We start from the raw sequence: 27,943 nt of genomic DNA on the forward strand, positions 1-27,943 counted from the left end.
AAAATATACATTGAAGGAAAAGAAAGGTTACAAATCATAATCTGCCATGTACAATTTTAAAGCAAATTCATATATATCTCATAGTTACATCTGGAAGAAGTTTCAATCTTCATCAAACTTGATCAAGATTTAATCTCATGCCACCTAAAATATAAGCTGGATTGACAAGATGAGATATACTGTCTATCAGAGGCTGCAAACTTTACGCGGCTGAGCAAGTAGCCAGAGAGTCTGGGTTAGAGGCAGCATGCAACCAGGGTAATCTACTGCAGCGGAAGGTTTCTCCTTGAAGTCCTGCTGCTCCGGCTCGTCTTCAGTGAGCCAGGCGCCGATTTGCGCCTGGCAGAGTCCACTATTGGTGAGTTCATGAGGCTGTAGAGCCCTGAGGCAGACAGGGGTGTGGTTACAAAGTTGGGCTTTCCGGACTGTGTGGGTGGGGTTGAGGCCACACCCACAGGGGAGGTGTATGATGATGACCCCTCCTCAAAGACGTCATCATCTGCCGAGGATAGACTGGATTCCTAGTAGTAAAGGGATAACACACCACAAATTGTAAGTTTTAATACACATGACTACTACATGTACTTAAACAGCAAATTAACAACATTACATTTATCATTAGGCATATTTATTAGGCTAACAATAACATTAACTTTCGTAAGAATCAGCACACACTAAAATAATATTTCTCTCTTTTTTATTAAGTAAGATTTAATTCACTGTGTATTCTCAGGCTTGAACGACTAGATATTTCATCAATTACATAAAATATTATGATGACTTCATTTCAAGCAGCATTGATCTAGTGCATCAAATTATGTATGCTCTTGCCCATTCAAAACATTCAAGGCAAACATGCTCATAACTTCAGATCATCTCAAAATGGGTAAAACAAAATAAGTAATACATGGGGTACTGATGTATGAAACAAGCTCAACATCTGAACAATGCTAAGCCTTGCATTACCATCTTGGCAGAATGACTGTTTTCGTTGATTCACATCAACCACTGCCGTGTATTTCGAGAGGACATCTTTCCTTTTGAAACAAAGTGCTTATACAGACTCCGCATAAAACTTTGAATTACGGAAGAATAATTGCCACTTGAAACACCTATTAAATGCATTAATCTACTGATTGCCAATGGCCAATTGACACCAAATGTACACAAAATGAAAAAGAAAAAGAATACACTGTATTCCATGAAACTAGGGATGAAAACTACACTTCAAGCTCCAATTCCATATACTGTGCTACCTGCATTTAAATCTGATTAGGGCCTAAACTGATGATATCTTAAAAGAAAAAATAACAAAATGGCACATTTACCAGTGATGAGAAATCTCTAGAAACAGTGCCATGTAGTGTTGCAGGCTCAGGTGAATCAGTTACTGTCCAGTCCTTGCCAGTGCTGGACCGTTTCAGGCTCACTGAGAGTCTGGAAGGAGTAGACTTGCGTTCAAGAGACTGTGGCAATCGGCTAGAGATTGTAACCTTCTTCTTCTGCTTGGAGATGTTCTTGGGTCTCTTGTTCTCTTCATCTCCAATGTTATCAGCCTTTGCATCTTTGGCAGATGGCTGAACCACCACAGACATAAATTGTGCCTCAGCAGCTTCTTTATTTTCATTCACATTGTCTCCACCATCACCTTTCAAATCCTCTTGACGATATTTCTCTGAAGACCTCTTTTTCCTCAACACCCTTCTTGGACTGACAGCATCACCATCTCCCTTGTTTTCCCTCTGGCTCTGTTTCTGTTGCACATCTTTGCTCTCTGTTGACTCCCTGGACATGGTTTGGTTATCATGGTCCTTTGGTTGAATGGATGAAGCTTTGACTGAATTAGATCTCTGTAAGCTCCTAGAGCCTGATGAAACATCCTTTGACATGTCCCTGGATCTCTGGGATGGTTTTCTCTCCTCCCTTGTCATGTCAGCAACCATTTGGCCATCACTGCTGAACATCATGACAGCATCCCAGTCTGAGAGCTGACCATCAGAACCTGTACTGGAGTGTGACTTCAACTTGGAAAGTCCACCTCAGGATCTGATTCTGTATCACAGTCCAGTCCCTGGTCAGTTATTGTCATGGCAACCCTCCCGGCAAGTTCTCCAGCAACACTGGATTCACTAGAGTTGCTTTGAGAAGATTCACCCAGGTATGAAATGCTATGTTTGCCAAATACTGGGAGAAGCTTCTATCCAATTCGTCTAGCGATCCCTCACTGTTCATGCTGCTGCTGTTTCCTTTTGCTTGGGGGGATTTTCCTCTGGCAGTTGGTAACTGCTTCTTCATAAAATGAGTGAGCTCCATCTTGCTACTTTCTGTTGGATGCAGTAACTCTGTAACATTTGATATATTTGACGATGGTTTTCCAAAAATGGGTGATATGCATCTTTCCTCCAGACTGGCTTTGGCAGTCAGTATGCTTAGTAGACTGCCCCTTGCTCTAGGTGATCTCTTAGGGGTTGTGCCCCCTCCACGTCGTTTCTTTTCACTCGATGTAACCCCTGGGGATTGTCTCTTTCGTTTTCTACCAGACCCTGTTGCTGGACACTTTTTGGTAGAGGACTGCAGTGTCTGTCGCTTTGTTCTGGGTGATGTCCATCTAGCCATGACCTGGTCAGTCTGTTCTATAGGGATATGTTTTGAGGATGCTGCATCTTGCTGGAGCATGGAGATGGCGAATTGTATCGAGGCTTTTTTCCGGGGCCAGCTGTTAATGGATTCTGGTGTTGTGCACTTTGATGCAGGCACAGAAATGGGAAATGAAGCATCCTTTGTAAAACATGATGACTTGCTTCTTGGCGTGCTAATGTCTACCTTCTCAGGGGTCACCCTCTTACGCTTTCTTCCAAACACATCTTCTTTGTCATCACTTTGTACATCATCTGGAGTCTCCATGTCAATCTTGTCTATCCATGCCAGGGACTCCTCGGGATGCATGGGTTCCCCTGAAGGAATTGATGCAGTGCTTGTTTGCCCTTGCAGTTGTTGCCCTGTACTGTCATCACATGGTACATCTTCTTGCTTAATTGTAGTTCTTGGTGAGCTCATTGCTACTTCCTCTACTTTGCATAGTGTGCCAGTGTCCTGACCGCCAGATTTTCCAATGGATTCATACGCCTCATTTCCTTCTTCAGCAATTGATTTATTGTGGCTGCACTCCTCTGGAAAATGCTCACTGACTGAGGTGATATTCACTGCATTTTCCTCTGATTCTATTTCATTTCTCACAACATCCAGGTTGCTTGGCTCTTCTTTTCCACAGCTCTTACTTTGTTCAACAATGACAACACTAGTTCTACACACTTTTCCAGGGCTCTGCCTCTGAGGTCTTTTTACTCCTTGAGTGTCTGGATCAGATTCATTCCTGTGCTCAGACATTGATGATCCAATAACTCTGAGATTTTCTGTGACTTGTGGGGAGTGTTCACTTTTCTTTTTCAGCCGTGGTGAGTGTCTACAGACAATATTTCTGGACATGCCTGGTGACTTAGCAGGGGATTTGAAAGGGGACTGGCTGGTAGTCATGCCACTGTTCACTGCAGGAGGTTTCAGGATTGCATCTTCCATCAACACATCAGTTAGGCGTCTCCTAGCCTTGGCACGTGGGGTAGTCTTTGATTCCCTCGCAGGCACTACTGAACTCTCAGCTTTAAGTCCCTCTGGAGTTCCTGTCACCTTTGATCTTGTGTTCCTACTAGGGGAATCTTCTAAAAGGCTACCTTCTTTGACAACTGGACTCATTATCTTGCTGAGGAGGAAAGAGGCAGGTGAGATCTCCTTATTGTTCTCAGAATCTTTGCCTACAGGCAGTCGAGGTTGCTCTTTGGGTTGCGCTACCTGACTATATGTGCCTGCAATTCTTGCTGCCAGCAGTTTGGCATGGTGAATCTCTTGCTTCTTGGAGTAGAAGGATGGCCTACGCTGCAGTGTGCGGATGCGGGGACTTCTCCTGGGGTCTGGATGAAGAGCTCTGACAGGCTTTTCAGGGGATTCCTCAATAACAAGCAAGTCTCCTCCAGGTGGCACCTTGTCCTTGTTGGTGTGTTTCCTGGAAAAGTACAGTCAAGGCAAACACACTGTAGATATATGAATTCTGATGATGGCACATGTGGGAAGTACATTCACACAATCCAAGCATTGAGACAACCCCCCCCCCCCCCCAAAAAAAAAAAAAAAAAAAGAAGAAGAAAAGAAATAAATTTGAAATTTGTACTAGTGTCTTGGTCGGAGGGGACCAACAAGTGATATTTGTTGCTCAAAGCTAGCATGTGAACTGGTTTGATGGGATCCACAAAAAGGAGTGCAATGTAAGCATTTATAAAATGGGTTCAAGAATGTAGCCAATAGGAAGCGCTGAAATGAGACACACCTCCTTCCTTTACTTCAGTACAATTGCACTGCCTGTAATCCTATGGTAGATTACCGATCGTCTGTGCGCGCGGCGGCTCCTTTGATGAATTGCATGCATACGCGCTGTCAATCCTGTAAACAACTTCTAGTTCGGGCTGCCGGCCGGCCGCCTGTCTTCCCTTAGGCCTTGTGCATAACATGTGTGGCGTACGTACGTATACTCTACTATACGTACACTTTGTACAGTACAGTAGACCAAGCGTTATGGGACCGGACGCGTACATGGAGTCACTTTGAAGAGCAAATCCAACGATTTAGCAGGTTAATTCTCACGCCGTTTTCAGAGTATGTTGTCTAGTAGGCCTATATGAGGAGTCTATATCAAGTCTTTAAGGTAAAGGGTGCATATTCTATGTAAAATAAGTAAGTTTTCGTATACTCTACTATACGTACACTTTGTACAGTACAGTAGACCAAGCGTTATGGGACCGGACGCGTACATGGAGTCACTTTGAAGAGCAAATCCAACGATTTAGCAGGTTAATTCTCACGCCGTTTTCAGAGTATGTTGTCTAGTAGGCCTATATGAGGAGTCTATATCAAGTCTTTAAGGTAAAGGGTGCATATTCTATGTAAAATAAGTAAGTTTTCATGCGGGAACTTAAGTGTCCGGAAACCCAACCCCCCATTATACTTATACTGTATGTGCGGGACTTCCGCGAGTGCGACGTGCGTAAATGTTTGGGACGAACATCTTCGGACGTCTTGACCCACAAAGGTACATGAAAAACGCTGAAAAATGATGTTAGTTTTCGAATTTTCGACCCATTTTATAAAACAAATGATGCACAGGATTATTTCATGGCGTTAGTGGAGGCGTAGCTCACTCTCGGGTATTTACAATCTAGTGCAACATGCACTCGGCTTCGCCTCGTGCATGTTTCACAATTGTAAATACCCTCGAGTGCACCACGCCTACACTAACACACTCTATCCTGTGCATCATTTGTATAATAATGCAACTTAGCATCTCACTGTAGAAACAAGATTTTCACATTAAGAAGTCAATTTTCTTAATTTAAGGGGGAGCTTAATTTGTCAAAATTGTAAATATTAATTCTTTCTGGTCCCCATCATAATGCACAGTTACATGTAGTCCGATTAGTTCCTATCAGTATAAGCATCCGGCTAGTTCGCTAAATCAGAATCTTCATTACAGTTAGAAAAACTTCACTGTTTCCACAATACTGTTCGACAGCAATTCAATTTTAAGAGCAGAAAATATTTTCTACAGTAGTAAGAATAACCCTTCATCTCACCTTGCTCTCTCTAACTTGTTGAGCATTGCTTTCAGCACTTGTTTCTTGCCTGGAGTCTCCTTGACAACACGAGTCTTCAGAACAGGCTTAGTGGACCGCATGGCCTTCCTTGGGCTCCTTCTGTCACGCAAAGAAACATTAATATTATAAGTGAAACAGACACTTGGTACATTGCAGGGCTTGACACTAGCTTTTTTTCTCCAGCGACCTGCTGGGGCCACTAAAATCTTTGAATTTTAAATTTTGGTGATTTGAAAAAGAGATGCAGTGTCCCCGAAATAAAAGGAAACATGAAAATTAATTTTGAATTTCAGCTGCCTGATCGAGCCATCAGAAGATAGCCTTTCTGAAAATTTGGTGACCCGACATAAATTGCTGTGGCCCCAGGCCACCACCAAGGTTGAATCCCTGCATCAATGTTATTTCCGCCCTCACAATAGGGAATACATGTAGCTTTATTTCAGTGTTTGCTCAATATGTATGAAATAATCACTAACTTAAGTTGAACTGATGAGCCCACTTACCGGAGAGCTTGACTTTCCATGACAGCAACAGATTTCCTCCTGCTGAGTTTGGTATTTTCCGTACTCTCCTCTGTGAAGAGGTTGCGACGTACCATTTTGGCCTCATTGTCCTGATCCTTCTTCGGCTTCTGCTTCTCCACGACACCCGTCTGCTATATAAATCAAAGGTTATGATGTCTGTGATTCAGAATCAGATATAGACTTCTATCATAGTTAGTACAGTAATCGTAATATTTTGTCTTGGGGGGACTTTCAGAGACTCCAACTCTCCCGCTTTCAGCGGGAGATCTCCCACTTCTAGATCACTTTCTCAAAATCTCCCGCTCTCTCCCACTAGAGATTAAATTGGTTCCACTCTAGCTGTGTGTTTTCTCACGTACAATGTACAATGTATTGTCTCTCACTCAAAATTTAGCTTCCTCCCTACCAACTTTACTTTCCTCATGAATGTTCAGGGCCCCATTTTATCGAAAGATAAAATCGATTTTGAATTTCTTTACCACACAGGCTGCTATAGACTTACAGTTGAAATCAACTATATAATCAATTTAACTCTTAATAAAACAGGGCCCAGAAATAAGTCTTAGATAGCACTATAGAGCGTCTACAACCCTAAAGCTCGCAGGACACTTGGGCGGGCCCTGGACCCTGGCCACAAGGAACATCACGCTTTGCTTTGCACAAAGGATTTATTGTTGGGACTGTGGATGATGTAAAACTGTGTATACAACCTACTCCTTCGTAGTCACTATACACATGTTACATAGTACATGTGTATGGCCTGGTCTTCATATGTGGCAAATACAATAATTGCTGCCTGATGGCACTTCAAGCCAGAAGTTCAAGCAGAGCATATACATTTCATGTAATAAGCAATTGTACCACCATGACATAGAAAGCAGAGGACTTTATGAGTTAGGACGGTTCAATCTCATCAAGAACATGGAGTACTATAAACGTCAATATTTCTGCGCGATTAAATTTTGCACTGAGCAGCCAAAAAACATATTTGTGGGTTGATTTCCTGCTACGCAATTGTCAGCCCTTTCAAGATGTGCACAGAAAACTGTGAAGATATCTTCACGGATTTAAAATTTGCGCTTGCCAGAAAGTAGCGCTAAATATGTGCAAATTAATGTACCATGAAAAATGTTCTGCATTTACAGTATCATGACTTTTTGCACTCCACATGAATTACCTGCACTCAAGGTAAAATCTAGAAGCCCACTGATGTAAAGCAATGCTGTCTCATAAGGCAAATAGAGAGCAAGTGAGAATATGCTTGTGTTGTTCACGGTTCAGATAACGACCAGTATGAGTGTAAACTGGTGTCAATATAAGCCACAGTATGAATACAAGCCACCATGTCAATACAAGCCATAGTGTGAATGCAAACTGACATCACTATCAGCCATAGTGTGAATGTAAAGTGGTGTTGATACCAGCCAGTGTGAAACTACTGAATGCAAGCCACAAAGTTATTACAAGCTACAGTGTAGATACTAGCCACAGTGTGAATATAAGCCATAGTGCAAATAAAAGCCACAGTGTATATACTAGCCACAGTGTGATTGCAAACCGCTGTGTGCATGCAAGCCACAGTGTGAATACAATCATAAGAGCCACACACAGTCTCATGTCATACCACCCTACACTTGCACCACTTACTTTCTTCTTTTCATTCTGCAGATGCCTGGTAGGAACTCCGATGATTCTCTTGGGCCCTGCATCAGCCAGACTCGGATGACGAACAAGAGCTCTGGATCTACATGAACATATTCAGGCAAAATTAGAATATCAACCTCATGACTGTGGACTTATATCACATCTCTACTTGATTTAGTAAAGAACAGAACAGATTTACTCATCGTATTTTTTGTACCTATTCAAATTCCATACCTCAAAAAATAAAAAATAAAAAAAGAGAGAAAAACAAGGATAAATGACTAAATAAATAACAAGAGACCCGCGGGTCTAGCGCTCACCTGAGTATCGCAAGTTCACCTTTCACGCAGTCACTAATCTAAATTATTCACAGCTCTACCAAAATTTGACGAGGCATTCTCAAGTGGAAGATGAAAATGTACAATAAGGGCCCAATTTTTTCAAGATTCCTTAATTTGGGGGAATTGGGGCCCCCTGGGGCCCTCTGGGTGGGGCATGGTGCCCAGTTTGATAAATTGAGATCCTGACCACCTAGGGATGCTACCTGCCAAGTTTGACAAAAATCCATCATGAGGTTTTCAGGAAGAAGATGAAAATGTACAATTCAGGCCTCCATTTGGACCCTTCCAACCACCCCCCCCCCCCACCCCCAAGAGGGGCACCCCTGGATCTCCTATGAACAAACTTGAAACTACAGTCATTACTGTACTCACTCATAGTATTATCTCAGCTCTATAACTTCTGATTCTAGAGAAGATTTTTAAAGATTCCTTCATTTGGGGGGTTTGGGCCCCCTGGGGGCCCCCTGGGTGGGGCATGGTGCCCATTTTAACAAATTGAGATCCTAACCCCCTAGGGATGCTACCTGCCAAGTTTGGTGAAAATGGGTCATGGGGTTCTCAAGAAGAAGATAAAAATGTACAATTTAGGCCCCATTAGGACCCCTCCTCACCCCCACCCCCCCCCCCCCCCCCCCCCCCTGGGTCCAAAGGGGGGCACCCCTGATTCTGCCATGAACAAACTTGAAACTACAGTCATCAATGTGCTAACTCATAGTATTAACCTAGCTCTATCACTTCTGGTTCTAGAGAAGAAGATTTTTGCGGATTCCTTAATTTTGGGGGGTTTGGGCCCCCTGGGGGCCCCCTGGGTGGGTCATGGTGCCCATTTTAACAAATGGAGTTCCTAACCCCCTAGGGATGCTACCTGCCAAGTTTGGTGAAAATGGGTCATGGAGTTCTCAAGAAGAAGATGAAAATGTACAATTTAGGCCCCATTAGAACCCTTCCCCACCCCCCTCCCCTGGGTCCCAAGGGGGGCACCCCTGATTCTGCCATGAACAAACTTGAAACTACAGTCATCAATGTACTAACTCATATTATTAACTTAGCTCTATCACTTCTGGTTCTAGAGAAGAAGATTTTTACAGATTCCTTAATTTTTGGGGGTTTGGGCCCCCCTGGGGGCCCCCTGGGTGGGGCATGGTGCCCATTTTAACAAATTGAGTTCCTAACCCCCTAGGGATGCTACCTGCCAAGTTTGATGAAAATCGGTCTTGGGGTTCTCAAGAAGAAGATAAAAATGTACAATTTAGGCCCCATTAGGACCCCTCCTCACCCCCCCCCCCCCCCCCCCCCTGGGTCCAAAGGGGGGCACCCCTGATTCTGCCATGAACAAACTTGAAACTACAGTCATCAATGTGCTAACTCATAGTATTAACCTAGCTCTATCACTTCTGGTTCTAGAGAAGAAGATTTTTGCGGATTCCTTAATTTTGGGGGGTTTGGGCCCCCTGGGGGCCCCCTGGGTGGGTCATGGTGCCCATTTTAACAAATGGAGTTCCTAACCCCCTAGGGATGCTACTTGCCAAGTTTGGTGAAAATGGGTCATGGAGTTCTCAAGAAGAAGATGAAAATGTACAATTTAGGCCCCATTAGAACCCTTCCCCACCCCCCTCCCCTGGGTCCCAAGGGGGGCACCCCTGACTCTGCCATGAACAAACTTGAAACTACAGTCATCAATGTACTAACTCATATTATTAACTTAGCTCTATCACTTCTGGTTCTAGAGAAGAAGATTTTTACAGATTCCTTAATTTGGGGGGGTTTGGGCCCCCCTGGGGGCCCCCTGGGTGGGGCATGGTGCCCATTTTAACAAATTGAGTTCCTAACCCCCTAGGGATGCTACCTGCCAAGTTTGATGAAAATCGGTCTTGGGGTTTTCAAGAAGAAGATGAAAATGTAAAAAGTTTACGCACGACGCACGACGGACGACGCACGACGGACGACGCACGACGGACGACGGACGACGGACGACGGACGACGCACGACGCACGACGCACGACGGACGCCGGACGAAGGGCGATCGCAATAGCTCACTTGAGCCTTTGGCTCAGGTGAGCTAAAAATGGAAAAATGTTGTCCTCATTTCCCCCTTTTTTTTGGGGGGGGGGGGGGGGAGGGGAGGGGAAGGGTTTTTTAATGTATATGGATAAATGACTAAACAATGGATAAATGACTAAATAAATAAATATGGAAAAATGTTGTCCTCATTTCCCTTTTTTTGGGGGGGGGGGAGGGGAAGGGTTTTCAATGTATATCTGCTGGGAACATGCACATCCCTTTGATAATCATGACAGGTGTTCTCGTTATCCTTGTCGAACAAAAAAAGTAAAAATAAAATGGATTACATACTCTGCAAGGTACCTCAAGAACCAATTCAAGATGACATTCTGAACTAAACAGAGATAACTCAGCATCATATCAAGCTCTATCTCGCCTGTTTGAATTGGAGCCCACAGCGTTGAGAGAACCTCCAGAGCTGACAGACCTGTAGGAGAGTGGCTGGAGGATAGACTGAAGGTTGGTGGTATCACTGCCTGGAGACATCAGAAGGGCAGGAATCGGCTTCATCAACCCATCATAGATGGCTCGTAGAACATGAGGGATTGTTTCCATGTAACTGTCACAAAAGAAACAGTCATCATTGAGACTTTAAAGGGGAAGTCCACACAACTTCCTTAATTTCACATCAAGTAGAAAACAAATTGACAGCTCAATGTACAGATTTGTGGAACTTATTGTGATCCTTGACCAGAGAAACCAATACTCTGAAGAACCCCAAAACAAATTACATTGAAATAAGATGATGATATAGGAGGCTCACATGCATGTATTACAGATGTGTAGCAATGTAATTCCATTACAATATTGCTGGCTTAACAAGTTCACCTGTGTAGAATTTATGCATGCTTTCTTCTTTTGTTCTGCTTCCTTGAGCCCCAATCATGCATTTTTGTGTGAAGCTTCATGTTATAAGCCTTGTTCATTTTGGTTTCTTATAAACTTTGTAAACACTCTTATTCCTCATTCCAATCACTATAAATTTTGAAACTCTGTATCCAGTATAACCAATTTACAGTTGTTTAAATGTAAAAGTATGAAAATCATCTGGAGGTCCCCTTTAAGGTACATGTAATTCTCATTACTGCATGCAAAGAATGAAACCTTCACCCATTTGGTACAGCCGCCTTCTACAAAAGCCAACTTGCATTTTAAGAGTCAGCGAGCCAGATGCTCTGTCTGCGTTTGTAACTTGCATGATATCTTTTGAAGAGATCCACAAAATGTTTAAAGTGTAATAATCATTAGTCGAGAACTCAGCTGTGCTTCCCATTAGGCAACTGATGTAACTGACTATTCAATAACAGGGTCAATGAAATAGAAACATCGTTTTATACACTCTTTTACTCACTTTGCTAGTAGAATGTCACTCAAAAAGGTGGATAACTTGTCTCCTGATGCAAGGAGTGGTACTGTGCTCAACATTAAAACAATCTGTACATGGATGATTAAAAAAAGACAAACAGATAGGCATGACTAACTCTCATGAATAAGGCAAAATAATACCAAAAACAAATATATTTGTAATATTCATTAAAGGGATGGCATAGCATTGGTGAAGATGATGATTGGGCTTTTAACTTTTAATGAGATACCAAGGATCAACTTATGAAATGATACAGAGCACACTATTCTAAGAGGAATTCAATGTTTATTCGATGAAAATCTGTTTTGAAATGACTGAGACATCAAAAAAAAAAAGAAGGAAAACAAAGCAATCGTAATAAAAGGTGGGTCCCACCTTTTATTAGGATTGCACTGTTTTGAGCTTCTCAGACCTGATCAAATAAACGTTGAATTCCTCTTGGAATTACATGCTCTTTCACATTTCATAAGAGGTTTCTCATCATCTCACCCAAAAATGTTAGAAATCTGAAGATAGGTCTCAACCAAAAATATACAATCCCTTTAACAATTGTATACATATTCAGAACATGGATGCTAACATTTTTCTGTGGAGAGCAATGCACATTAATTGGAGTCAGAAGATGCTTGGACAAGAAACAGGTTGACCCCATGACATGACAGACTGGTCACTCAGGGAGCAAAAAATTGACCCACCTCATCAACTGTGCCCATTAGAGGCTCTGGAAGATCACTCTCACTGTCCTCCTCCTCCTCCTCCTCATCTCCTCCACCGGTCTCTTCTCTCCTCCTCCTGGACTCCACCCTGGCTGCAGCCACATCAACAGGTGACATGGATTCCGCTTCCAATCGGAGCAGTGTCTGCATTTCGACCTCTCGAACTCTGACCTGTCTAACCTCAGGGTCATCACCCTTTTGGACATAGCGCTCACGAAGCTGCTTGTTGCTGATGAGGATGTTATCTGAGATGAGTTCTTTCATCTTAGCCTGCCAAATTACAACATTGAGCATTAAAAAAGCAGAACACATCCAGCACCTAGGAAGTGGACTGAACTCTTGATTCTGCTGAAAATATTCATCATCACGGTCCAATTTTATACAAGATGTTAGGATAGCAACTCTTGCTAGAATAGCAACTTCTTGTAGCAACAGCCACTTTAATAGGAAGCTGGATTCATGTCACTACCATGACACTTGCCATTCCAGCAAGAGTTGCCATCATAGCAACTTTTTTAATGAAATGGGACCCATAAGGGAACAAAAGGCTATAACAGAAGTTGAGCAGTTTGGAGTGCAATAGGGTCTAATAATCCACGTTTATATAAAACCAGTTGATCTTTTCAGTACATACAAATCATTACTACACAAGAAGTGTCACTTGTACTACATTTGATTTACTGAGACATGCATTTTTTTAAGTACACACAAACTAACTATAATTTTCAGTCTCATGATATTGAATTGTAAAGAAAATGCAGCTGCTGATATAACGACGAATCTTTTTACAAGCCAACCAGTTAAAAAAGAAAATGGATAAGGATAAAGAACATGCATTCTTAGGATTAAGGTGGCGACATGAAACCAACTCACCATACTGTCATCATGACTGCAACTCTCCTTCGATGATTTGAAGAAATGCAAAACTAGTGCAACAGTGGATTGAGTGAAGGCTAGAGAACATGAGTTCTACGAACATCAAGATGAAGAAAGCAGAAAGGCTCATTCACAATCAGTTTTTAATCCAAACAATTGAATCTAGATAGGTGTTAAAAATATTAAGCTGGAAAAGTCTACAAAAACTTGGCCTTATATACATTACCTCACTATAATTCAGCACTGATGCTAAACTGCACTTACAGATAATTCTGCAAAACAAGCTCATAAACTACATATGAACTGCCTTTGTTATAGATATCAGCTTTTCGAGAAATTAACTTCAAGTTAGCTCAAAAAGTTATTTTGTTTGTGCGTGTGTGTGTGTGTGTGTGATAACCTGAATTAACTTTGATGACACCCAGTAGGTCAAAGACCTGTACAGGACCATTTGAAAGGCCTAATTCTCAGCCTAGAAAGTTTATATGTGACCCGCTACAACAAAATGATCCTAAAGTCGGGCGAGGTCGATTATTTGAAAATTGCATGATATTATCCCCTAATCTTTCTGCTTTAAATTGATATACAACACATTTTATAAAAATAATCGGCTGCGGAGATATCGATGTTTAAAAGAGAGCATGTCGAGACGTCTGGAAAATCACTGTTTCGAGAAAAGCGCCCTAAAAGTCTTCCTTTCGACGCAATCGCGATCAAGGGACACGCTAGTCAGTTTTCACCTCTGGACAATAGAAGGTAAGCCCTAGCAACCCCCGAAGAGTTCATTCAAGCACATCAGCGTCGGCGGTCTCCTCACCAACCAATCAGTGACCAGGATGTGAGAAGCGGCTGAGCATAGCGCACCCCGCCCGCACGCACCAGTCGACTGGGCAGTGTGCGAGCTTCACACTTCGGTTAGCAGCAAGCAGCAAACTGACCAATGAGATCACTCTGGTCGTTGTTAGGGGCGGAGTCTATCTGTGGCGCTCAATCCAAATTTTCGAACCAGTTTCTGCTTCGTTGAAACGCCAAAAAACATGGCTCAGAAAAACGCTATTTTTTTATCTTTCCTTTGGTCATTTTGCTTCAAAATTTCGACAGATGATAGAAGACATGTTAGACTCCAATAATATATCAAAATCAGAAAATCGTAAGTTTTGACCAATTTTAATGCTCTGACTTCAAACTTGATTTTCACGGCTTCGACCGTGCGTGACTTTAGGACCTTTTTGTTGTAGCGGGTCACATATGATGTATCTATAGGGTGGTAAGTTTAGGCTGCCTGGATTAAATTGATTTTTCTACTGTTTCCAACAGTCATTGAGATTAGATTTGAAGGCATCAAGTGATGATTCCTCAACAGTACCACTTCTACTGGACCAGTAGAAAGACTGTTCACGGAATTCATCAATCTCTGGCTGAGTGTAACCTCTTACTAGTACAACATATTCCCTTTACATAGCTTCAACTTATGATCGCATGTAACTTGATTACTAACAAAGAGAACAGCTGGATCAAAATCTTCTACATCCTGTAATATCTTGAAGACTTGAATCATATCTGCACTCCAGGGATGATGTGCAAGCATGTGTAGTAGAGACGGCTTCAAAGGAATCAACACGTCTCTTACACTCAATATCATTCAATACATACATACCAACTCCTCCTCTATGCTTAGTTTTCTATGATTTTCCTCAAATTTATAATCATTTTAAAACCCTGTCTTCCATGACTGGCAACTACATTCTCTCCTCCTATGAGTTTGACATAGGATATTGCTGTGTAAAACAGAGATACTGTAAAACAAAATATTTTCGCGGCATGAAATTTTCGCAAGTTGCCTCTAACATTCAATGCGTATTTAGTGTAGACAAGAACTTTCACATGCAGATTAATTTTGCGAATCTTGGCTCTCGCGAAATTCGCGCAATTAAAATGCACGCGAATATTCCTCGTTTTACAGTAACCATACCTTGGAGAGAGTGTCCTCATAGCTCTGTCTCAAGTGTGTGGTCAGATCCTCCAAGACAGTAAAATCTGTACCAAGATTTAATTTACAAGTGCTGACTGGACATTTGATACGTACAATAATATGTTTAACATTAGATGTTAAGAGGATAGGTATTACTATGATCTCTTAGAGTATCTTAGCATATGAGACATGCATATTACATAGCAAGTAAGGCAAAGGGCACAAATAAGGACAAAAAACATCACATAAATTAATCTGACTAAGCAAAGAAAAATTAGTACGAACAATCCAAATATTCATTCTTTTCAACCCACTACAAAGGCTTTGGAGGCTATATGCACAAATACACTCAACAAAAAGAAAGAAAGAAAAAACACTTTTTCAAGATTGTATTTCTCATAGAACATTAGGCTAAAAGTTAATGAATTATATACCATATGTGACCCTGCACCTCAAAACAAACAAAAAGTCGCCAGACATGAATTTTTAGTTAATACCATATTCTGAAAGACCAGACTTCAAGCTTTAAAATGATGTATAACTCAAATCAAATGGACTCTCCTAACCTATCTAAATATTGGAAAGAAAGCACAAACTCAGGAAAAGTGTGAATAGAGAAAAGAGGCTCTGAAGTTTAGTGTCTATTCAAGCACTTAATCTTTACCAAACCGTGCTGGTTGTGCGATGAATGGGACAAAAAACAGGAAGTAAACCACCAGAGTAACAACAATGAAGGGATTATCAAATTAAACTGAAATTAGGCATGCCTCATTAACACATTCTGTCCATAATTAATGCCAACTTTTAAAGCAGTAGCACTATCCTTTCAAAAGTTATTAAAGCTGAAAGTGAAGAGTGTGGACAAGGTTTTTCAGAAATGAAAAAGGGATTCTAAAGACCCCACCTGATCACACTATTCTACCAAAAATGTATGAGATAAACTGCTAAATTACACACTTTCCTGCCCATTTTATGATACCAAATTTTAGCATAATGTAAAAGAAGACCCACTCTCTCAGAAAATGTGAAAAAGTCAAGTTCGGCTAGGTTGACCCATTTCACTTATTTTCAGTCCTCACGCAAAATCAGTATGTGCGACTTTATGTTCGTTTTGAGGTGCACGGTCACATATTGAAGGTAATTTAATTGGCTATCAGCCTAGTAGGTCAATAAAAAGGGAAACTTTACGCATGAGTGAACATCTTTGTTTTTCTCTTCCAAGGCACAAAAGCAAAAATTGCAAAATTGAACAAGTTGTTATTCATGCGCAAGTGCTCTTCCATATTACAATAAGAACAAAATACAAATTTAACACAATTAGATACATGAATTAAGTTGCAAAATTAAACCTTTGATCTCTACAATATCTTTGAAGCCCAAAATATCAATAAAACCAAAAATAAGGGAGAAAATTGAAGAATCTTAGGTCAAACCCATATTCTAATGAAATAAGAGAAGAATCAATATTAACAAAAATTGAAGAAATTTCAATTTGTTTTCAAATTTCAAATTAGGAAAATTGTAAATAATATTTGGTTCCTAAATTTATCTCATGAATCCTTAAATCACTAAATAAGAAGAGTAAAATCAAGAAATTATGTTTATTTAATCATCTTCATGCCATTACTTCCTATGTCGTTTGAAGTTTAAGCTGGCAGAAAATTCTTATTTCCCCCTTTAGTTTCCAATTTTCTTTTTGTTTGAAGTTATAAAGAGACAAAGAGAAGCTTGTTTTTGCTATTTCATTCATGCCTCTCATTGTGTTAAACTGGCTTTTTGTTGTCATTGTTATCTTGAAGGGCATTGCCAAATGAAAGACAACTTATCAAATTTTGCAATTTTTACTTCTGTGCCTTGGCGGGCAAAAATGAATGTGTTCACTCATGCGTAAAGTTTCATTCTGTATTACCCTATTAACCTGATAGCCAATTAAATTACCTTCAATATGCTATATAATACACTGATTTTCACCAAAATCTTCTATGAAAAATATGATCTCGAAAAAGTGTTTACTTTCTTTTTTTGCTGAGTGTATATATACAATCATACAGAATAAAAAAAAAATCAATGTAAACAATCTTATCCTTCAATCAATATCTTCACGGGCTTCCATCTGAGACGCAAAAAGTGGTAGACACTATCAGTAATGCATGACTTAGTAACAAATCAAGGTTCTTCTATGAGAACACTATGAGCAGATCAAGGAGTGATGAATATAAAATATTTTTCACATTTTTAGATTTGGAATGCCAAAGCTGTCTGGCAGTTGTCTATATACAACAATTACATGTCTCCTTCAGATAAAACTTTGTATTAGGACTGATCAATTCACAAGATGAATTGTTGTTTAAAGAAACATCAAGTCTTTCCACATCAGACCTCTCCACAATTCTTTGAAAATGAGAGCTACACATTAAAAAACCATGACAATAACCATCAAACCTTAAACAGCGTTTCCGCTAAATGTTTTTAGAAGAATATAAAACAAGACAGCAAGTGAGTTTTTTCCTCACCTGGAAGATCAGCTGTAATGGAATCATTCTTTCTCTTTGTAGCACCGGTCACTTTCTGTTCCTTAACTGGACTCTTTGGCTTGGTGGCCTGCAGAGTACGACTGTTGGCCAAGATACGCGCTGTCCGAGCTCCAACAAAAGAGGGCAGGCTCTTTATCCGTTTTAGGCGACCACTCCGCCTCACGGAACTTGCTTCTGTAACAAGTTTAGCATGAACAGTTACACATAAGCAACTTTCTAAACCACATTCAGAATAAACATCTAGACGGGAAAATTTTTGAAAAAATTGAGTACGACAGTTTGAACAATCAGGTCATGATTCTTGAAGACTGAAGGTTGCATTACATTAGCCCTTTGAGGATGGACTGATTTTGCTACAACATGCATTTCCCATAGACACCTGCCCCATTATACTCGGGATTCGTCTTAATGGGGTAAAGATTAAAACTGCTGAATCTTGTTAGCACTACACATGTAGACATGTCATAATATGGAGCTGGTGGCGTAGTGTACAAAATTTTTGTGTCATCCTTTACCATATCTGGAGATACAGCTGTAGTGAAATATTATGAAATATGATTGATAAAGGGAGATATATGAATGAATGCATAAATTATGCATACATGCTGAGATTAATAAATGCACACATATTGAATCAAGGCATTAGGGAAATTACCCAAAAGTAGAGTCCAAACCAAGATGAATAATGTAATGATAATAAATATGATTGGAATCTAATCAGTCTGCATGTTACCAGGATTTTCTGGTAATTATATAATTTGTGCAGTAAACATAAACAATGTGAGAGAGAATTCTCATGATCTACAATTTGTATACTCCCAGTGACAGCGTACCTTCGACAGCCATCTCTGCCCCTTGCCCATCAGGCTGGGCCCTAGGAGGGGGATCCTTGCCGGCCTCTGCTCCACTCTTGCCTGCTATAAAACCCTTGACACGCTCCATGAACTCCTCGTGATGGGAGGCTTGCAGGCTTGGTGAAGGTCTGTCATCTGGAATACTGGATGACAAGAAGGCATATTAAAGGCATTATTTACTATTTGCAGATGAAACAAAAACCCAGCTTAAGTGCTTCAAAATAGTTCTAAAATGTGTGTTACAGTTAGAAACAACAAGTGTAAAAGTTCATCAGTATAATCAATGTTGATATTGCTAAATATGCAAAATGTGAACAATAGTTATAATAAAATTGTTTCTAGACTAAACTGTCTACAGTTATGGTTTAATGAGAAACACAGTGATATCTCTCTATATTTCAGGTTTTATTGCAAAATTTTTATATGGTAGGATGTTTTGTGATACAACTGACCTACACATATCTATTAAATGTGATAACTCGGAAATTTTCAAACTAACTGAACTCCCAAAGGTGAACTGTACCTGTCATGTTATTCAAGTCATGTAGATAAAATGAGAAGCAAAGTATCACAGACAAAAACGTCATCCTTATGACAGATATAGCTCATTAACTCTAGGTCAGGGTGTATTTTTTTGTGGGTAAAACAAAGTATAAGAGTTTTCTTCCTTTGGGGTACAATTTTTGTGAAAGAAAAGTGTTATCATAACAACTTTCTTACTTTAAATAAAAAAAGCAATATTCATCCATTGAGGACACTCTGATTTTGCTACAACACGCATTTTCCATAGACACATGCCCGAGTATACTCGGGACTCATCCTCAATGGGTTAAAGGGGCATAGTCCCGGTAGTATAGAGGGCGCTGTTGATGATACTGCCGATCACCGTTAGCATTGATACGAAGATTACCGAAGTTGAGCTGTCATCAAGAATAAAGTGCGTAGGTGTTGCTAAGTAGCGTTGCCTTTGTTGTCTTCTCTGTGCATTGCACAGTCTGTAGTAATGCCAGGGTGCGTGCATATGTGCTTCATATTATGACATCACAAAAGAAGTTTGCTAAAGCTGTCATCCCCCTCAGCCGAATCATGAGCCGAACTGACTACAGTGGATCGGACTTCTTCGGACTCGGGGAAGTGGCCAAAACACCGGGACCATGCACCTTTAATATGTATACACATGCAAATACACCATCCATTTTTAGTAGTACACCAAATATTTTTTTTTTTTTTAAATCTCATAATCATTCATTTCTCAGAAAGAGACTGGCACTGCAACGTTGACACACTACCTGAGCAGCTGCTCCACAAAGCGATCACAAGAGTTTCTAGATGGAGCTGAGATGTGCCATGGTTCCAGCCAGTCGGGGTGAAATGGGTTAACGGGACCCGCTTTTACCACAGCTAACTCTTCTGTTGCGTCTGGGTCACTTGTTGGAAGCACTGGTGACTCTAGACAACACAGACAGGCAAATTAACAATCAACCAAAAATACTGATGATACTGCAGACAACACAAAAAGTAATAGACACACATTAAAATATGCAAACATGTGATATTGGCAGTGAACATATAATACACATAATACAAGGTGAATAGATTACAGAATAGTACACCAACATTACCAATACTCAGGGATACTAATAACTATCAGCAAATGAGGAAAATAATTCCAAGTGAAGTTTGGCTTTCCAGACATTTAAAAAAAATAATAATGATAAGAACTTATCCACACACAGCATGTAAAACTTATCAACCTCTGACAAAAACATGAAATTAATATGGTTTGAATGCACAATGTAGCCACAGATTGCAGACATCTGCCTGAAGGCCTAAATACACAGGGTTGATTATGGCATAACAGAGTCTATTTGATATCACTATGTGCTTGACAGATATCATGGACACTGCAGGAACATTGACATAGATGATGACAGAAATGGCAAAAACCTGCAGATTGACTGACCCATCAGACTGGTTTGAAAAGCTATTGAGGGATGGTGTTTAAAACTCCATGATGTAATATGTCAAACTGTGAGGGTAGAATAGAGTATCAAACTGTGATGCATTAGCATAGCCATTCATCGCCATGGAAACTGGTTCTATAATGTTAACAACCTCATATAGCCCAAATATCAGTAAACAAGAAAGCTGGTGATCATGCTCATACCCCAATTCCAACCTACTGCTTGAAGTCATGTGCAAGGATATCTTGTTTGGAACCAGCACTAAGCTGAAACTAGAAATGTCGCTACAGCGACTGGTTATACCCCCGCCAAACAACATTTCATAAGCTTCGGTCAAAACAACATTTCATAAGCTTTGGTCAAAAAACTGAGGAAGTAGTTAAATCCGCAAGATCTTTCCTTGATCTTCTGCCATTAATATGCCGTTACCATGGCAACGTACTTTGGGGTACTGTCGAAAAATGCGTCTTGCACATCTACAACCAAAGGCACACATCTGTACCAAGTTTCATGGAAATTGGGCAAAAACTGAGGAAGTAGTTTGCAACACAAAATTTTCCATCATTTTGGCTCATAATATGTGAGCTGTTACCATGGCAACATACTTTTTGTCACTGTCAAGAAATGTGTCATGCTGACCTATATCCTAAGACAAACATTCAATATGAATTCCATGAGAATTGGAAGAACACTGATGAAGCAGTTTTGCCATGAAGCATTTTGCCCTATATTTTACCAATAACATGCCGTTACCATGGCAACGCACTTTTTGCCACTGCGGAAATATGTGTCTTGCACATTAACATATTCAGATGAACATCTGTACCTAATTTCATAAAAATTGATCAAAAACTGTGGGAGGAGTTCGCGACGCAAGATTTGTACCCATTTTTGCCCATCTGTATGCCGTTACCATGGCAATGTACTTTTGGGTACTGTCAAAAAATACGTCTTGCACATCTACAACCCAAGGCACACATCTGTGCCAAGTTTTATGGGAATTGGTTGAAAACTGAGGAAGTAGTTCGCGACGCAAGATTTGCAACGGACCGACCGCCCGACCGCCCGACCGACCGCCCGACCGACCGCCCGACCGACCGCCCGACCGCCCGCTGATTCCTATATACCCCCTTCAAACTTCGTTTGGCGGGGGTATAACAAAAGACGGACATCCTCATTTCAGAATTCTATAATCTTTACACTTTCAACACAAGTCATCCTCTGTTACATAACATATGATTGTCAATGTACTCTGAGAACACATTTCAACTTGTCATAAAACACTCTCATGAGAACGACACAGCTATTGTTTCACACACTCCAGAGGCTTGTTCTTTTATCAACCTTAACTCACATCGATGTATGCATTGCAAACTATCAGTCAGTCTTGGTATTTTACAGCTCTGCATGGAATGCAAAAAAGTATATATATCTTACTTATTCTACTAAAAATAAAATTGTTCAAATGTTCTGTATCAAGTGCCATTTGTTTACAGAAAAGATATTCTCCTACGAGTCAACATGACAAAATGTTTAACTATCATGCGATTATGTTTACCCGATCCCTGGGTAGCAAATAATAAACCCATGGAATATATCACGTCAGATACCTCCAGTGTCTGTGGTACATCCTTCCTTGTGCCTAGTTCCTCGTCCCTTCAAGATTTTCCGTGCCGAAGATTCTACAAAATGGCGCAGGCAGTCAGTAGATTTCTTCTTCTGTTTTATATGCTCATTTGCTCGAGTTCCACTGCTGGATAGTGGCTGGAAGGCTAGAACTGTCACCAGAGAGAGAACCGACTTGGAGTGAAGGAGACGAATAGAGGCCAGTGAAGGTGTCAATGGCTCCATGATCGCCATGGAAATAAGGCTTGAGATTGGAGATGCTACCTCAACAATCTAGGGAAGACAGAATAAAAATCAATCCATCAGTCTAGATGATCTACTCCCATTCACAATTCATGTTCACATTAGTATTCATAGATAATTACAAAAACTTTACAAATATTCAAATAAGCTTGAAACATTTACCTTTCTGGAACTTTCACAGCATGTACAACAGAGGAAAGGCACAAATGTCAAGGCTACTTGTGATAAGAAGTGATACATCTTTGGGCATGACTAGGGACACTTGAGGGTATGGAAGAAATCAAAGTTAGTTATGTTCTCTCGATGTTCCTCGACTTAAAGTAGAGCATGTTTTAAACTTTGATGATTCATGCATAGTTCAGTGCCGTGTAGACGCGTGAAAAAGTTAGCTATCTTAAAAATTATACGATTTGAACGACAAACTTTCTTAGAGTACATGGTTTATCCACAGATCGCAGGGGGTCCCGACTTGTGTGGACATCATGTGGATACGATAATCAACAAACATTGAAGTTAGCGCAACATCTCTGTGAACTCTATTCCCCCGTCAACTTTTGGAGTCAATTTCCAGAGTGTGTTGTACGCATCATATCACTGCACCATGATCCAGTTTATCGCTAGTGCTGTGTGTACAGTGTATGTTATTCTGGTTCTGTGGTCCTAATCATCAAGCGGGACTCTTGCTCAAAAGTTCAGCTAAGATTAGGTGTTGTGTGAACGCGCGTCACAGTTTCGGGGGCAAGATCCTATCATTAATGATTAGCTTCTTGTGTGAATGTAACTATTATTATCACTACAACCTACCAGTGCTGATTTCTGCTTGCTGAGTATCACCATGGCATCCATAAACCACCTAGACAGCCGGACATCGTTGCTACACTGACCACTGGCTGCAGCACACTCAAAGCCAATACAGGAGAATATCCTGGATGTCTCAAAGGCATCCAGGGTCACTTGATCCCTGCCTATCTTTGCTCTGATTGTCACAGTGCTTTCATCCGATGATTGAGTTGATGATGGTGGAGTTGGTTCTAACTGGCTACGCGTCTCCAGGGTAAAGAGTGGTGGTTGGTGTGAGGAGACTTCAGGGTTGGATCGCTGCGAGCGTCTCCTCGGTCCTGTCCAGTGCTCCTCAATGCCATGGATGGCAAACGTCCGGGAAGTCTTAGTTGACTGGTCACTAGGTGTGTCTGATTCTACTGCTGCTTTAACACTGCTGAGTGAACGTGGCAGAGCAAAATCCCTGAGTCAAGAAGTAATCAAAACAAATCAATGCAATGAAACTGCATACCAATTCCTATAACAATTTTCGTCTGAAGCTCGCTTTCAGAAATGTAAGCACTGCCTTATGCACATTACACCTATCCATATAGCTGCTGCTCAGTTTCTTTCATGTCCACATACTAAAATATGCACCATCTTTACTCCCTTTGGAATTTCTTGTCTGAAAAGCTACTCATGTCCGTATACACTGACACCATTAGGAGTCAGTAGATGCTCTTGGTTACAGTATATATGGCAATGTGGCTTATACCACAAGATAAAAGTGATTGCTTGCAGATGCTTGAAACCACAATCTTATTCTTTCATTGAAGCCACCAAATGATATCTTAATGCGTCTCACGTAATCCCTGTAAACAAATCAAAGCTTGTAGATATTATGTGTATTCTTGGACATTATAATCTTTCACTACTATATGTACTGGTACCACTACATTACAGATTTCATAAACAAATAATAGAAAGCTCATTGAAATATATGAGTACATAATCAGTGACCACCTACACTGGCAATGGTATAGAATAAAAAACAAACAAACAAACATACATACTTACATTTCACCAGAGAACATTGACATCACTTTCAGCATGCAGTGAATGGTACATACTGAACCTGCACCCAAGGCAAACAGAGAACAAGTCATTGTAAATTGGTTGATAAACATTTTATATATGGTCAAGCACTTTTTGTTTGTGTATGTGCTATGATCACAATTTTAATCACTGAGCAATGTAAGCTAATTTGTGTTGTGCAATATGGACCAACATGAACATTGTAGAAATAGCACAATACAAAAGTTGCACCATGTCAGACACATTTTCACAATGAACAGCCTACATAATTAATGACATTGCTTGTCAGGTTAAGGAGTTGGTGAGTTCTCTTCAAGGAAAAATCACTTCATTAATTCTATTGTAAATAGCATTCTGGAACTTATGACAAGAATGACATTTGCTCAATATCTATTTGAACAAAAAGTCCTTTGGAATCTTGGATGGAACTCACAGCCACAAGTCACATGGACGCTTGCTTACAAGTACCCACTGTACTCAGTGTCTTTTATTTGTTGAAATGTTTGAATATGTATATGCATGTAAATATATGATATCTTTTCATTTTGAAGCGCCATGAGCACTGAAAAGTGGACCTGTGCGCTATACAAGTAGCCACTATAATTATTATTATTACCCACTGATCCCATGGCAGCTACACATAGGCTAAACAAGTCATGATTCCATTCAATATGATTCAATTTGATGTAATTCAGGTAAATAAAAAAGGGTCAAATGTATAAAGGGTATTCCCACTAGAGAACTCTGTACAAAAAAAAAAATATTGATGATTTATTTGTAACAAAATCCTTTCAAATTTTGAGGACATACGTACTATCAGTGACAAACAAAGATTTTTTTTATTTTTTTTTTTTACTAGGGATGACTGGCATTGTTATGCAAGAAAGAGGGATATGTGATCACTAAGAATGAATGACTAACAGAGGAATAGAGAGAGAGATCAACAAACCTCTCCTAGTGCACAATCCTGCTTGAAATGAGGCAAAGGGGAATGAAGATGAGCTGTTCATGTCATCCTGGCAAGCATCAAAGTGGTATTGCATGATAGCTGACAGTGGGAAAAAACTCCTTGGCACTGGAATCTTCTCAGCAGGCAAACCATCTTCTTCATTTTCATCCTCCTCACATTTCCTTTGATTCTGGTCCTTCTTCAGTCTTTCTTTCTCTTGGGCCTGCAGTTTAAAGCATGAATATAGAAACCATTTCCTAGCCATTACTAACTGTCACGTTTGGTTTGATAGAATTCGAACATGATCCAATCAATTTCAACAAGTGATAAAGGCAAAAAATGACTGTATTGTTTACATTGAAAGCAGATATTGGCTGCTACTAGAGGTTTTCTTAAAGGCACATTCAAGATTTAATTTCTTTTTCATTCTAATACAAATTTAAGTTGTACAAGAATAGACAACTTCATCAAACAAATAGACCAGTCTAACAAAATGAAAAAAGAATTATGTATGATATATTAGTGTAAATTTGTATAAAAGAAATGCAGTTTTGCAACAACCTAAAAGTTTTTATACCCTGGTGTAAACGAAAATGAGAAAGAAGAAAATCCCTTTCAGTTTCACATTATGAGTAGATCCGAAAGTTGTTTCTTTTAATACCCTGTATTACAGAATAACATACATTATTATGTACAGTACATACTGAGTACCAACTATTTATCTACTCACCTGATGAGTGGCTTCCAGAGAATGTAAGCAGGAAGTCACATGGTAATCACTGCTCAAGAGCCCTCTGACAGAGATCAGGTGACCATTCACCTGACTCAGCACATGGTCCAGAAGCTCCCTATTTGCATTGCCTTGAAAGTCCTGATTAAAAAACAAAAAACAAAAAACACACAGTAGGTCAGATCAAAGTACATTATCATTAGAAAACTTACATCTCTCACCCATTACGTTACATACAACAGTCGTCATAGTGGCACAGACAAAGAGAAAATCCACCCCAAAATAAGATAAACTTCAAAAGAAAGAGAGAATATTTCCCACAGAATGATACAATGGCAAAATCTGACAAGAAATAAGGAAGATATGACATTTTGATATTCTCACATTTTATCAGAAAACATTTCTTGATCAGTCCCTATGAATATTAAAATCAGCAAGTTGACGATGTCATGCTTTACAATGTATTAATTCATTTCATACAGAGAAATGACAAAAATCTCATATTTCAAACATGTAGGCCCTATGAATATAAAACTTGTCTTAAAACCACCAAATATAAAAAAGAAGAAATGTTAACTCTGATATACAGTGTGTCCTGATATGGGAACATGCATTTACTTGTATTAATTAGCTAAAAATAACAATTTTCCTGAATTTCATATATAACATAGTAATTTAATAGTAGAATCTAGGGCCTACATGAAAAATGACAAATTGTGAGGGTATTACTTCATCGATTCAACCAGGGGGGGGGGGGGGGGGGGACTGAAGCATTTCACCCTTGGAGAGGGGGTTCTTGACCTTCACATCCCCGTCCCACAGCCCCAACGCTTGCTGAAAAACATTCCACAGCCCCTGCGGCCCTGGAGATCTACATCTAGAACTATGTTGGAGAAACATTGTGTTCTTCAAGTTGATACATCAAGATGGGACCCATCAATCATGGGATCCTATAACATAATTATGATAATGCCAACAGTAGAGCACAGACAATGACATCACAAAGAATCTTCTTCTAAGTTCTAGCTACACAATATCATCTTACCAGGCTTGAATCCAGCCAAAAGAGTGAAGTGCTCTTTTGGGCACAAAAGTCCATCAAGAAATCCTTTGCGATCAGAGTATCTCGTAAAACTTGAACTGACTGTAACTTTGTCACATCTCCGACAAAGTCCTCCATCTTGGATACAGTCGCTGGACATTCCATTACGAGAAATATCATCCTCTCTTTCCTCCTCTCCTTCTGCCTTCCATCTGTCACACTAATCTTGGATATTGCACCAGAATTATGGGAGGACTGTTTGTTGGAGTTGGTCAATCTGAAGTTATCTGTTCTTTTCCTTGGTCGTGCAGACTTTAGGGATGATGACTTTTTCGTTGGAGAACACATGTCAGGTTCTTCCCATTGAAAGTCGTTCATAACATCTTGCAACGCATAACGCAGAGCATACGCTGAACTCGAATCATCAGCTTCATCCTCGTTGATCGCTTTGTCCGAGACGCCAATTTGATCATACCCGGAGCTCCGGCGGACGTGTGAACTGCCGCTCGCTTGATTCGCACTTCTCCGAGCAACCGGAAATTTTCGGCGTATTTTCTCACAACGGCAAGATATTTCATCCCGAAGATGGTTCTCAAACTCCACAAAATTCTTGTGAGTGTGCTGGAGCCAACCAGCTCTTTTCCGGTACATTTGGCACTCCTTAGCTGAATCAAATATCTTGAATCCCCATTTTAATTTCTCACGCACAACTGTGTTACCGTAGCCTGACGACAGATGGGTCAACGTTTTCAACACAGCCAACCTTATCGCGGTCAATGTTTTTTCACAAATTTCTCCGTCCTTGCACGCCGATTTACTATCTATCAGAAACACGAGTTTACCTGTAACTTGATTCATTGTTTGTTAGATGAAGTTTACCAAAAGTACAAGAAAAATAGTCAATCCATTAAAGCGTCACGATCGGTTGCAGTGTTTTCCTCCGTTGGC

General features: G+C 40.3%; 1 pseudogene; it reads right to left on the bottom strand.

Annotated features, from left to right (window-relative positions):
* Positions 1-263: 263 nt before the first annotated feature.
* On the bottom strand, positions 264-27,922 carry LOC139722351 (uncharacterized; annotated as a pseudogene).
* Positions 27,923-27,943: the final 21 nt, after the last annotated feature.

Source organism: Diadema antillarum, unplaced genomic scaffold, assembly GCF_040938485.1.
Source record: "Diadema antillarum isolate AM-2024a unplaced genomic scaffold, OU_Dant_1.0 scf00000163, whole genome shotgun sequence".
Lineage (NCBI taxonomy): Eukaryota > Metazoa > Echinodermata > Echinoidea > Diadematoida > Diadematidae > Diadema > Diadema antillarum.